Here is a 14,058-nt window from a genome sequence, read left to right as displayed (position 1 = left end):
CCACTACAAAAATTTCAAGGATGCTCAACCCCCGATGTTTAATGGGGTGCGAGATCCGTTGAAAAGCACGTGTTGGATTTCCGATATTGAGGGAGCTTTCCGTACCGCGGAATGTCCTCCCGAAAAGAAGGCGAGGTATGGTTCTAGTATGTTGCGGGAAGAAGCTAAGTTGTGGTGGGACGATAAAATCAATTTATATGGTGAAGATCAATGTATGAGCTTGACTTGGGAGGAGTTTAAGAAGGAATTTTTCAAAGAGTACCGAACTTCTTCCGATCTTGATAGAATCCGGGACGAGTTGCACAATTTGCAACAAGGTTCAATGGACTTGGTTACTCTCAAGTCTACCTTCTTGGCAAAGACTCGTTTTTGCCCGGAATATGTTGGTGATGATCACAAGCTAATGAAGGATTTCTATCGTACTTTGAATGATGAGTTCAAGGGTAAGATTAGTCGGGGTATGGCTAAGTCTTTTGATGAATTATTTGAGTTGGCTCGGAGTTTTGAGCCGGAGGTTCCAAGAAAGAGTGATTTCGCTTTCTCCAAAAGGAAGTTTGAAGGTTCTAGTCATTCAAACTTTTCAAACAAGAAGAACAAGAACAAGAAGGGGACCGAAAGCGTCGGAAGTGTGAAGAAGGGTGGTTCGAATACTTTTACGCCTACTTGTTATAGTTGTGGGAAGCCGGGTCATTACGCCCGTGATTGTTTGACCAAGTCAGTCACGTGTTTTAATTGTGGTAAAGCGGGTCACAAGAGGCCGGAATGTCCCGATTTGAATAATGATCATGTCAAGAAGTTAGAAAAGGCGGCGGGCACGGCTAGGGGTCGCAACTACTTGATGACCAATGATGAAGGCAAACAATCGAACGAGGTTGTCTCAGGTACTTTTATGGCTAACTCTAATCCGGCAAGGATTCTTTTTGATAGCGGTGAAAATTTGTCGTTTGTGTCTCCAAAATTTGTGCCTAAACTTGATAGACCGTTAGCTAAGTTAAGTCGTCCGGTAGAAGTCGAAATAGCGGATGGCAAGACGGTGCTAGTGGTTGATGTGTGCAAGAATTGTGATGTTGTTTTTGGTTCCGAAAACTTTAAAATTGATCTAATCCCTATGACTTTGGGCGATTTTTATATTGTTGTGGGTATGGATTGGCTCGATCATAATAGAGCCGATATTGCATGCCATGAAAAATCTATTCGGGTGAAAACCCCAAGTGGGGGAGAGTTCATTATTCATGGTGATAGGCGGAGAAGACTCGTGCCGATATGTTCTTTTGCACGGGCACGTCGTTTTCTCGTTAGTGGTGGTATGGCTTTTCTTGCCCATGTTGTTGATACTCGTGATGATCCACCACCCATTCATGAAATTCCGGTGTTAGTGAATTCGAAGACGTTTTTTCGGATGAGTTACCGGCTGTTCCGGCGGAAAGACAAGTTGAATTACGCATTGAGTTGGTTCCGGGAGCTACTCCCATTGCTAAAACCCCTTATCGTTTAGCACCGATGGAAATGCAAGAGTTGTTAAATCAAACCCAAGAGTTACTTGAGAAGAGTTTCAGTCGACCGAGTGCTTCGCCATGGGGCGCTCCGGTTTTATTCGTGAAAAAGAAGGATGGAAGTATGCGGATGTGCATCGATTATCGGGAGTTAAATAAAGTGACGATCAAGAATCGTTATCCATTACCTCGGATTGACGATTTGTTTGACCAACTCCAAGGTGCAACGTATTTCTCTAAAATCGACCTACGGTCCGGCTATCACCAAATGCGGGTCCGTGAGGAAGATATTGAGAAAACGGCTTTTCGAACGCGTTATGGGCATTTTGAATTCGTAGTTATTCCTTTTGGTCTTACGAATGCACCGACGGCATTCATGGATCTTATGAACCGAGTGTGCCAACCTATGTTGGACAAGTCGGTAATTGTGTTCATCGACGATATACTTGTTTATTCGAAGAGTATAAATGAACATGAACGTCATTTGCGTGAAGTATTGAAGACGTTACGAAAGGAGAAGTTGTATGCTAAGTTCTCCAAATGTGAATTTTGGCTAAGGGAGGTTCAATTCCTCGGCCACATTGTGAACAAAGACGGTATTCAAGTAGATCTGGGGAAGATAGAGACGATGAAGAGTTGGAGACAACCGACTACGCCTACGGAAATCCGAAGTTTTCTCGGATTGGCCGGTTATTATCGTCGGTTCATCCAAGATTTTTCTAAGATCGCTTCTTCGTTGACGAAATTGAAGAGGAAGAACGCGAGATTTATTTGGGAGAACAAGCAAGAAATTGCTTTTCAATTGTTAAAAGAGAAGTTGTGTCAAGCTCCGGTGTTAGTGTTGCCGGAAGGGGTGGAAGACATGACGGTTTATTGTGATGCTTCTCTAAATGGGCTCGGGTGTGTTCTTATGCAAAGGGGTAAAGTCATCGCTTATGCCTCTAGACAATTAAAGGAACACGAAATGAGATATCCGACTCATGATCTTGAGTTGGCGGCGGTTGTGCATGCGTTGAAAATTTGGCGCCATTACTTGTATGGTGTCAAGAGTACGATTTATTCGGATCATAAGAGTTTGAAACATCTCTTTAATCAACGAGATTTGAATTATCGTCAACGTAGGTGGATGGATGTGGTGAAAGATTATGATTGTGAAATACTTTATCATCCGGGCAAGGCGAATATGGTCGCGGATGCGTTAAGTCGAAAGAGTCATCACCCGGCGTTACGATTGGGGTTGTTACGTATGATTATTACTAACGATTTTCTTGAAAAACTTGGTGTGATTCAAATAGAGGCTTACGTTCACAACAAGCATGCGGAACGAATCATGGGGCAATCGGAGTTCATTACTATAGGCTCGCGTGGTTTGTTGACTTTTCAAGGAAGAGTGTGGGTGCCTAATATGGGTGATTATCGACAAGTGCTACTTAATGAAGCACATAAGTCAAAGTATTCCATTCATCCGGGCGCGACGAAAATGTATCTTGATTTAAAGAAAGACTATTAGTGGTCGGGCATGAAACGTGATGTTGTGAAGTATGTTGAGTAATACGTCACGTGTTTGCAAGTTAAGGCCGAGCACCAAAAGCCGTATGGTAAGTTACAACCGTTAGAAATCCCGAAATGGAAATGGGAACACATTACCATGGATTTCATCACAAAGTTACCTAAGATGGCGAGAACCCAATTTGATTCGATTTGGGTTATAGTTGATCGATTGACGAAAAGTGCTTTGTTTCTTCCCATTCGGGAAGCGATATCGTCGGAGACTTTGGCTAAATTGTTCATCAAGGAAGTCATCTCTCGACACAGTGTTCCTATATCTATTATTTTGGATCGAGATACCCGTTTTACATCTCGGTTTTGGGAAAAGTTTCACGAAGATATGGGTACACAATTGAAACTGAGCACGGCGTATCATCCTCAAACGGACGGTCAAACCGAACGTACGAACCAAACTTTGGAGGATATGTTACGGGCATGTATTATTGATTTTGGTGGTAGTTGGGACGAGCACTTACCTTTGGTGGAATTCTCATACAATAATAGTTATCATACTAGTATCGGGATGCCACCTTATGAGATGCTTTATGGGCGGAGGTGTCGAACTTCGATTTGTTGGGGTGAAAGTGGGTCAAAGGGAAATCTGGAGTACCGATTTGGTTCTTGAGACGAATAGCAAGATTGATATGATTCGGGATCATTTGAAAAAGGCTCAAGATAGACAAAAGTCGTATGCCGACAAAGGTAGACGAATAATCGAATTCCAAGAAGGTGACATGGTGATGCTTAAGGTTCCGCCATGGAAGGGTATTATTCGGTTTCGAAAACGGGGAAAGTTAGCTCCTCGGTTTATTGGACCATTTAAGGTTTTAGCTCGTGTTGGTGAGGTCGCGTATCGTTTGAAATTACCCGAAGAGCTTGCAGGGATCCATAATACATTTCATGTTTCCCATCTCCGTAAGTGTCTTGCAGATGATTCATCGTGAGTGCCATTAGATGAGATTGAGCTAAACAATAAGTTCGAGTATATTGAGGAGCCGATTGCTATACTCGATGAGAAGGTCAAAAGGTTGAGACATAAAGAGGTAAGGACTTTTAAAGTCCAATGGCGTCGTAGTAAAGGTTCCGAGTTCACATGGGAACCCGAAGAGTTTGTATTGGTGTATCTTCCTTCTTGTCATGCGGCTTGGATCGCGAGGACGCGCTCTGATTTAAGTGGGGGAGAGTTGTAAGACCCAAATATTTCATTGTACTTAGGTGTATATAAGTTATTCAAGTTGTGGGGTTTTGTTGTACATATTTAAAACAAAGAAGATTCTGAGCTGGGGGTGTTGCGCGCCGCGCCAGTAGTCTGTGACAGATTCCTTTTTAATTAGATATTTTGAGGGCAAATTGGTAAAATCACAAGGAATCTGACTTTAAGGCTTTAGACCAGTTGGTGGAGCCTCATTAACTCCATTTCCATCTACTTCAACCTCATCCATTCAATTTTAGAGAGAGAGGGTTTTTCTAGTGTGAGAAAGCTCAACATAAGGAAGAAGAAGCTTGAATCGGGTCTAAGTGCAAGCATTAAAGTCATTCATCTTTCCTCTAGCTACGCTTTGGTGGTAGTGGTATGCTCTAATCTTGATTTCTTGATTTTAATTTGATTAAGGGTTAGGGTTTGGGGTAAGTGATGAACTTAAAACCCATTTGTTAGTAAATTGGGTGTTTTGGATGAAAATGGGTCATGAAGACCCAAAGATGACTAACTTAGGGTTTTCAAGCATTAATTGATGTTTGAGAGCTTAAATTGTTAACTAGTTACTAGCACACCTATATCTAAGTAAATGGGTGTTGTGTGGGTTAGTGGATGACCCAAAATGGGTATGTTAACTTTAAAATGGTCAAATGGGTCATAATGGACCTAAGTTGGTTAATGTTGGTGAAAGATGCATAAACTTTGTATTGAAATGTGTTTTAAACCTATCTTGGCTAATTTTAGGGTTTTGGTGTAAGTTAACCCAAAATTAGGGTTAAGGGTGCAAATGGGTTGAAATTGCACCTTGGGTCATAATGACCTTAGAATGGTGAAAGAATTGGTTGACCAATTTGGATTTGTGATTGATAATATGTATAATATGATAGGTACGATACATTGAGGTCTTGCAAGCTCGGGTATCTTTTCACAAGAGATTTTGAGGTGAGTGGAATATCTATATATGTATGTATATGATTTATGTGCCGTATTGATGGTGTCACATAGCCGTTTTGTGACCATAGTTGTAAGACATAGCCGTTTTTGTCTACGTTTTATATTTATGCACATAGCCGTGTTTATGCATATAGTGGCGAATAATAGCCGTATTTTACTCCCACGTTATTATCCGAATTATTGTGCACATAGCCGTGTTTGTGTACATGATTGTGAGTAATAGCCGTGTTTTACTCACACGTTGATCAAGTGATGCCATAGCCGTTTTTGGAACACTTGGGGGTGATGCCATAGCCGTTTTTGGAACACCTCGGGGGTTAGCATACCATAGCCGTTTTTGGGAGCTAGCGGTTGTTATGAACATCGATGACTTGTTTCGCGAAGTCATTCCCTTGCGAAGAGTTGGTTAACCATGGTTTATAGTTGTTGACGTTAGCATTTAATTATTATTATGAATATTATGCTATTGATGTTGCTAGTTGTACGAATTGACGATACTAGCTTGTTTATTGAGACGTTATGCGTTAGTATGCGTTATATGACATCGTGGATGCGAGTAGGTAAGTCTTATATGCATGTATATATTTATTCTACTCACTAAGCGTTAGCTTACCCTCTCGTTGTTTACCATTTTATAGGTTTCGGCGTGGAAAAGGGTAAGGGCATACGGTTGGATTAAAGATCCCGCTTATTGTTAGGGGACGCTTTTTGGATGTGTTAGCTTTTGGAGTTTGACCATGACTTGGGTAGTTTAATCCCAAACACCATGCTCATCGTGTCGTTTGGTACTTAAACTTTTTGGTGGTCGAAACTCACGTTATGTATTAAACTCGTAAAACGGCCGATGTGGGTCCCGCTTTGTAAAACTTATTTTATGTTTGAATAGTGTTAGTTTTACATATTTGAATATGTTGTTAAAAGCGTTTTGTCTAATTATGTTGGGATGTGGCCAATCTTTTTCGCGTTTAAAGACTTTTTGGACAGACCAGTTTGGCGCGCCGCGCGAGGTTCTGGCGCGCCGCGCCAGTAGCTGAACAAACAAAATTTTTTTTTTTTTAAATTTTTCCACGGGTTCGATTGTGATTTGGTTTGGGTTGTTACATGACCACCGATGACACAAACTAATTAAGTAGTCAAAATAACACAAAATTAAGTGACAACAAACAACATCAGAACTTATAAACTTTATGTACATAAACTTTCCATTTAACTTTTCAAAGCATCAATCTAACCATAAACGATAATCTTAGTTTCATACCTCATACACTTAAAGCCACGTGATCTTGTCAAGAGATATTTCTCATACACTTAATGATGGCAATGACGAAATCTAGCCAATCTTTTCTGCTTTCTACTCCAGAAATTCTTGACATCATTATATGTTCTTCCGGGAAAATGGGTTGCAATTCTTGCCCATTTGTTCTCAAATTCTCTCTGAAGTTGTATCACTTTCTACTCCTCTTGTAACTAAAACTTCACACCACTAATGAAAATCAACAAAATTGACATGGAAATAACTATTGGAAAAAATAATTATTAAGCTAAAGAAAGAAAAAAATAAAGCAAAGAATTATCTAATTATTAAGCTAATTTTCAAAACTGCATATGAAACTACAACCTTTAATTATGATAAGTCCATATTGCCTCTCTTTTTGTTTACCAAAAAACCACCAGTTAGTGTTCTTGGCTGAAATAAGGAGCATAAATAAACCTATTCCAATCCAGCAGATCCGCATAAGATATCAGTTTTAATATACCCATCGCAAATATCGGTTTTAATTATAGACACAAGTATTCATCAATATTGAAAATTAAAAAAAATTAATTAAAGAACAACAGGCTTTGTACTTAAATTGCTGTAAAAATTAGTGACCTAAAGCAAAACACATTGTCAATTGCAAATTACTTTAAGCAATCAATATTTCAGATGAATGTAAAGGACATGATGGAAACTGAAACAGTTAACATAAATTCATATTCTTTAACCCAAATCGTAATAAAAGTCAAACTAATCAAAAAAAATAATAATACGGATTTTAATTGCATCAATTGAATCTGAGCATATGTTGTACTAATTTGACGTACCTTGAATCAACCATGTCGATTGGTTTATGATTTAACCAAATACTAATGTTAAAATCGTCTGTTTGACGATGAATAAAGATTGGTAAAGAACGGATAATTGAATCTAAATCAGATGTATGAGCAGTTAGATAGCTTTCGCGTTTCTGTACCAAACGGATAACCGAATCTAAATCATGTACCAATCGAGCGAGGAGAGTAGAAGATTATTGCATTGACGATCGAATCTCTTGACTGCATACAAAGGAAACCTAAATTCGTAAGTTTGATTTATGATGAACAGAATTTTTGAACCGAAAGGATTGAGAAAATACGTATGTAAACATCGGAGGTGATTAAATTGAAGAAGGACAATGAAAAAGAACCCTAAAACGTATTTTGAAAGTTTCTGTGAGTATTAAGGGACACGTGTCAAGAGAAGATAATTAGTAATTTTTTAATTTAAAATTCTGAGAAAATTAAAACACTGCTTAGGAGAAGCCAGAAAGCGCCACGTGGATTTACACTACCGGTTTAGTAAGATAGATAGATAGAAAATGTGTGTAGCTAATTAAGGGAGTTGATACTCAACACACTAAGATTTGATCTATATACATAAACTTATTATTATACTTTTAATTCATAATTATGGATGTTTAACTTTAGATAAATTTAGAAATATAACTGTAAATTTTGTACAAAAAGTGTGTGAATCAATTTTTAGTGTGTTAGGATCACCTTCCATTTAGTAATGAGGTAATGGATTATATTCCAAGTAGAAGTAATGCAAGATTAATTTGAACGGTAATTTACAAAAGAATTGAATATCAAATCACAAATTATATATATATATATATATATATATATATATATATATATATATATATATATATATATATATATATATATATATATATATATTAGTTTGTGATTTGATAAATAGGGTGACGATCTCATGAGAACTCTAATTTTGAGAGAACCCCGAGAACTCCATTGTTGTTCGACTTCAACCATTTTTTGTTAGACTTCGGGAATTGCAGGACAATGATTTTTTTTGTTCGACTTCAGCCATTTTTGTTAGATCTCAGCCATTTTTGTTCGACTTCATCGATTTTTTTCGACTTCATCCATTTTTGTTCGACTTCAATCATTTTTATTAGATAGCAGGGTTTGGTAGAACAATGATTTTTTTGTTCGACTTTAGCCACTTTTGTTCGACTTCAGTTTTTTTTTGTTCGAGATCTGAGTTGTAGAAAGTCTAGATAAAAAAAAAAAATTTGTACAACTTCAACTTTTTTTGTTCGACTTCAACTTTTTTCGTTCGACTTCAGGATTTTGTAGAACAAAAATGATGTTGTAGAACAAAAACCATATGCATCTACAAAATGTTCGACTTTAACCATTTTTGTTCAACCTTGCCATTTTTTGTTCGCCCTCAAAAGTTCTCATGGTTCTTGATAGAAGCCGGTTCGAGATGACTAGTCCCCTAAGAACAAAGAGAGGGAAATAGACTTAGCTTTTTACATCAAACTTTTCTCATATCCCATTAAACTAGAATCATGCAAATAATGGGAAACATTATGTCATGTATGTTGTCAGCTTCATATGATTAGGCTTGATAGTGGGTTAGGTATCTATAATTGGGCTCGTAACAATACCCAGCGGTTAAAAATCAACCTTGTCCTCAAAATAAATCTTCCACGATGATTTTATGGTCGGTCGTATGTTCGGGCATCAAGTCTCATCCAATAGATTTTTGTCGAACCAAGAAACTATCATAATCTTCCACGGTGGTTCAGGTTCGGTTTGAAGCACCACAAACTTTGGTGGTTTATATTTGTGACCGGTGTTAACGAGAATCGTAACGAGCTTGTCTATGATGTGCCCTATCATACGCAGAGACCGTGAGAATATTCCTTTAGTGCCACGAGAGATATGGCTAGAGATGGAGTAAGTATCGGAGATTTTGTGGAGGTGTGGAATGTTAGTTTTTGGTTTGTGGGAAGGGTGTTGTAACATCCTCAGATCGGGCTTAGATGTAAGATGACCTTTTTGCCCTTAGGCATAATTGTGTGATTATTTATGCCTTTATTTTATTTAAATGTATAATATTATTTTATTATGTGGTTAAGACCAGTTTATGACAAGGGTCACAGAACATGTTCGTTTATTTAATTTGGACTCCGTTAGAATTATCAAATTAAGTACGAAAGTTATCAGATAACTGGTAAATACCCGTGTGTGATGGGATATGGGTTCTTAACCCTTGATGTGTATAATGCAGCTCATTTCTCTCATTCTTCTTGAAACTTCTAAACAACACCGTACCAAACTCTCACCACTTGAAACCCTAATTCTTAATCTCATTTTTGAAATTACAATTGTGTTGCAAAGCTTGTTACAACTGATTTCGCGATTATTTCAAGGTATCAATCAATGATTTTCAGTTTCAAAATGGTTGATTTATGTGATTTTAAGTTAGGTTTTGGTCAGGTTGAATTTTGGGTCAAATCTAGCTAATTTGGTGTTGTTGATGCTTAAAACTAGAGGGTTTAAGTCCCTAAATGTTTCACTAACTTGTTGTGTGTGGATTTTGGGTCAAAAACATGTCCGGGAACGAGATTTAGTGATTTTGGTTCGAAACCTGTCATTTTCTGCTGTTGTTGCTCGATGAACACAACCGTACGGATGCAGACTGCAACCGTACATATACAATATGCAACTGTACGGGTGTACATGCAACCGTACAGATGCAGTAGTGGTGGTGCAACTGGGCTGTAGACTTGCAACCGTACGGAATACATGATGTAACTGTACGGATGGACTTGTAACCGTACGGATGCATCTGCAACCGTACGAAAGTAGATTAGTGCTGTATGGTTGTTTGATTTGGCCGTATTCTAGCCCTTATGCTGCCCGTGTGTCTAATCTTTTAGAACACTGTACTAACTTGATTTGCCTTATGTTCAGGTGATAAGGATAAGGAAGCAGCTCAGTGATAGATTATCTGAGCTAGTTGTTGGTATTCGGTGAGTGGGTCTATCTCCGGATAGAGTACTAGGTAGTTGACACGCTACTTGTTCAGACTCTCTATTATTATTTTTATGTTGAGTATGTTTTCCATGTGTAGTTAGATATTTCCATGCTAGTTAGGACGATTGCATGACTGCTTATCTGTGATCTTATGTGCGCACTGTTATTTTGGACACCAACCGATGTGGCAAGGTAGGGAACCCACCGAGGCGGCAAGGTAGGGTTTGTGTAAGGTCGACCGTGGTAGCCTGGTCGGGTCATGATGTTACTGACTGTTCAGTATAGCATAGATGTAACACCCCAAAATTTGATACCAGGGGAAGCCTCACCGCGTGGCTCTAGGCCGCGCCGCGGCTATACGCCATATCTGATGGTTGTTTTGATGAAAAGCTACTGATGTCGATTTGTACTGTGAGCCTTGCCGCGAGGGAGAAAAGGCGCGCTGCGCCTTTTGCTATGAGCTGAAGGGTAGTCTTGTGAAAAGCTACTGGTGACAAATAACACGTGGAGCCGTGCCGCGGGCCAGGAGGACGTGACGCACCTATTTGCGGGGCAAAAAGCTGAAATTAGATTTTTAAAAGGGTTTAAGTGGGGGAAATTGAACGGCCTATTAGTGAATGGATGAGTTCTAGATCCATCTCAATTTCATTTTACACTCACTCAAACACTCTCTAACATTCTAGAGTAAGAAACCCACCTTCTAGAGAGAGAGAGAGAGAGAGAGAGAGAGAGAGAGAGAGAGAGAGCTTGATTTGGAGAAGAAGGAGGTTGAATCACTCCAAAGTGCAAGTGTTAATCTTTTTCATCTCGTTCCTATCTATCTTTTGATAATAGTGGTAAGTCATAACTCCGATTTTCATTCGATTTGAGGTTAGGGTTTAGTATTGCATGTTCTTGATTTAACTCATCTAGCTCACAAATGGGTGTTTGAGACTAGTGTGGGTATTGATTGATCCTTGTTGGTGGGTTTTGGGTTGGAAAATGTTTTAGTCATGTGTAGACTTGTAAATTGGGCATAACAACAAGTATTAGTGATGTTGTTGGTGAATGGAGCCCAAATGGGTGTTCTTGGAAGTTTGATTTTGGGTGTAAACCCGATTTGGGTCAAAATAGGTTTTTTGTTGAAATGGGTCATGGAGTGTTCTTAGCACTTGGCCATGAGTAGTATATAGTTGATTTTGGGACTAAATCACTAGCTTTTAGTGATTTGGGGAGTTTGGGTCTTGTTTGACCAAGTTGGCGAATTTGGGTGCAATTTGGGTCAAGGTTGCACTTATGGGTTTTGGGTCAAGCTATTAGAGCTTATAGGTTGATGTTATGTTCTACGCTAGGTAACTCGCTTTTGGAGCAATCTTGAAGTCCAAGCTCGGTTATCGACTCATCTAGTTGTTCAAGGTGAGTGGAGTATTTATATGTGCATGTATATAAGTTGTTTGCTTGCGGGGATTAGTGGCGAGTACTATCCAATTATGAAGGATTCTACTCTTTGTTGGCCACTTTGGTGCATTGTGGTGAGTGATGTCTCTAATAATGACTCGCTCTTTGTTGGCCACCTTGCGTTTGGTGAAGTGGTGAGTGCGATTTCTTGAAGCCCACTCTTTGTTGGCCACTTGTGAGGATGCAGGAAGTGTTACCAATTGAGACGACCACATTCGGGTGTACATGGTGGTGCCATCCGGGAGGCGCCTTTGTGGGCCATGTACACGGGTTGTTGGTGCTATTCATTTGATGATTAGCACATTTGGGAATGGTTAACCATTTTTTCGTTCGTATGATGTATTTTGGTAGTGTAGCGTGTTATATTCTTGTTTATGTAATTTAACATGCTAGCTTGTATTTGGTTGTGTATACTTGCTTTAGTGATGCTATCTTGTATGCGTTTATGTGTAAGTTGCGCAAGTAAGTAATTTATGTATGTGTGCATATAAGTATTGCACTCACTAAGCATTGTAGCTTACTCCTTCATTGTTTACTTTTTTTTAGATAGTGGAACATCGAAGGACCAGGGTAAGAGTTTGGCCTAACTTGCTTGTGGTGGATTTGTGGAAGGCACTTTTGGTAATGGTCCCGACGGTCATGCTCGTTAATGGTCATTTTGGTTAAACTTATGGGTCATGTGTAGCCGTTGATGTAAACAATTATTTTGGTTGTATCGATAAACTCGCTTTTGAATTTGAACAAGTAATATAATCCAACTTATGAATGTGATGGTTTATTTAAGGTTTCGAAGAAAAAAAAGGCCATATTTTTTACAAGTTAATTGTCAATTCGGTTTGGGGATCGTTTCAAGTGGTATCAGAGCATGACCTAAGGGATCTAGGTTGCCTTGGAATGGAAGCCTAAACTTATGTTGAATTGGCGTTTTATGCATGACTTGTCGGGTAACAGGACCACGTAATTGTTGTAGGAACTTTAGTGCTTGTGATTAACTGTTTATGTGTTTTCGGTTAACATCAAGTGAAGATGGTCGTTGTACCAAGGAGTTTGATAGGATGCGCAAGTGTATTAATGATTGGCAGCCATTCGTACAGTTGCATGTCGTGTCAAATGAATGAAGTTCGACGAACGTCGAGCAAGATGAGATTGTTAAGTGTTTTGACGTGTCTTCTTATCTTGTTCTAATCTACTTTAAATTTATAAAATGAGGACACGAAGTGGTGTGGATCATGAGGGTCTGAGTCATGAGGATGTGAATAACGAGGTTGATCTTACAGCCAAGATTGAGGCCGCGCTTGAGAGTTATTCCGTGGTGTTTACCGGGAATGTCAAAGAGGTTCTTCAAGAGACAATTTAGGAACAAATAACCAATCTCCTTCGAGATCAAGTAAGTGTGGTGGTAAGGGAAGAGTTCGATAAGAGGTTTCCAAAGCCTCAAGGTGAAGAAGGTGTTGAATAGGGACCGCTTAATTTGGAGGTTCCAGAAATGGTGGGTTTAGTTACAAGGACTTTAAGTTCACTAAGCCGCCACTATTTGAAGGGAGTCCAGACCCTCTAAAAAGTACGAGGTGGATATCGGATGTGGAAGATTGTTTCCGGGTATGTGAATGCCTACCCAATAAAAAGACAAGGCTTGCTACAAGCCTAATGAGGAGTGCGGCGAAAACTTGGCTATATGATAAGATTCTTGTGATGGGTGAAGAGACGTTTATTAATTTGTCTTGGGATGATTTCAAGACCGAGTTTTTCAAGGAGTATCGCACTCAAGCCGATCTCACCCGAATTCGAAAGGAGTTGCGAAACTTGCGTCAAGGGTCTATGGACCTAAACACTTTTAAGGCTACGTTTCTTGCTAAGGTGCGGTTTTGTCCCGAATACATAAATGTTGATGGAGGATTTTCATAAGGCGTTGAATGATGATTTTCGGGCAAAGATTAGTCTTGGTCATGTTAAGACCTTTGCCGAGTTGTTTGATGTGGCGAAAGGTTTTGAACCCGATGATCCGAAAGTTAATGATGTTACTACTAGTAAGAGGAAGTTTGAGGCAAGTAGTGCCCCGAGTAGGAAGGCTAAGTGTGGGGCCGAAAGTGTGGGTAGTGTGAAGAAGGGGGGTTCCGGGGGTCATGTCCCTAATTGCTATACTTGTGGGAAAAAAGGTCATATGTCCCGGGATTGCCCAAACTCGTCTTCTTAGAGTAAAATCACTTGTTTTAATTGTCAAAAAGAGGGCCACCGAAAGTCTGAGTGTCCCGACTTAACGACGGGTGATAAAATCTATGTTAACGCCAAACGGTTGGAAAAAGCGGCGGGGCTCGCGAGGGTCGAAATTTCATG

At 39.4% G+C, this 14,058-nt stretch overlaps 1 long non-coding RNA gene across 1 annotated transcript; it reads right to left on the bottom strand.

Moving 5' to 3' along the window:
- Nucleotides 1–6,518: 6,518 nt before the first annotated feature.
- On the bottom strand, nucleotides 6,519–7,628 carry LOC139873408 (uncharacterized). The gene is made up of 3 exons (XR_011767335.1): nucleotides 7,279–7,628; nucleotides 6,812–6,904; nucleotides 6,519–6,666 (listed from the first exon to the last, which is right to left on the bottom strand). It is a non-coding gene; the product is annotated as an uncharacterized lncRNA (long non-coding RNA).
- Nucleotides 7,629–14,058: the final 6,430 nt, after the last annotated feature.

Source organism: Rutidosis leptorrhynchoides, chromosome 10, assembly GCF_046630445.1.
Source record: "Rutidosis leptorrhynchoides isolate AG116_Rl617_1_P2 chromosome 10, CSIRO_AGI_Rlap_v1, whole genome shotgun sequence".
Lineage (NCBI taxonomy): Eukaryota > Viridiplantae > Streptophyta > Magnoliopsida > Asterales > Asteraceae > Rutidosis > Rutidosis leptorrhynchoides.
The sequence above is the reverse complement of the archived record's forward strand: the minus strand, read 5'-3'. Positions and strand labels throughout refer to the sequence as shown.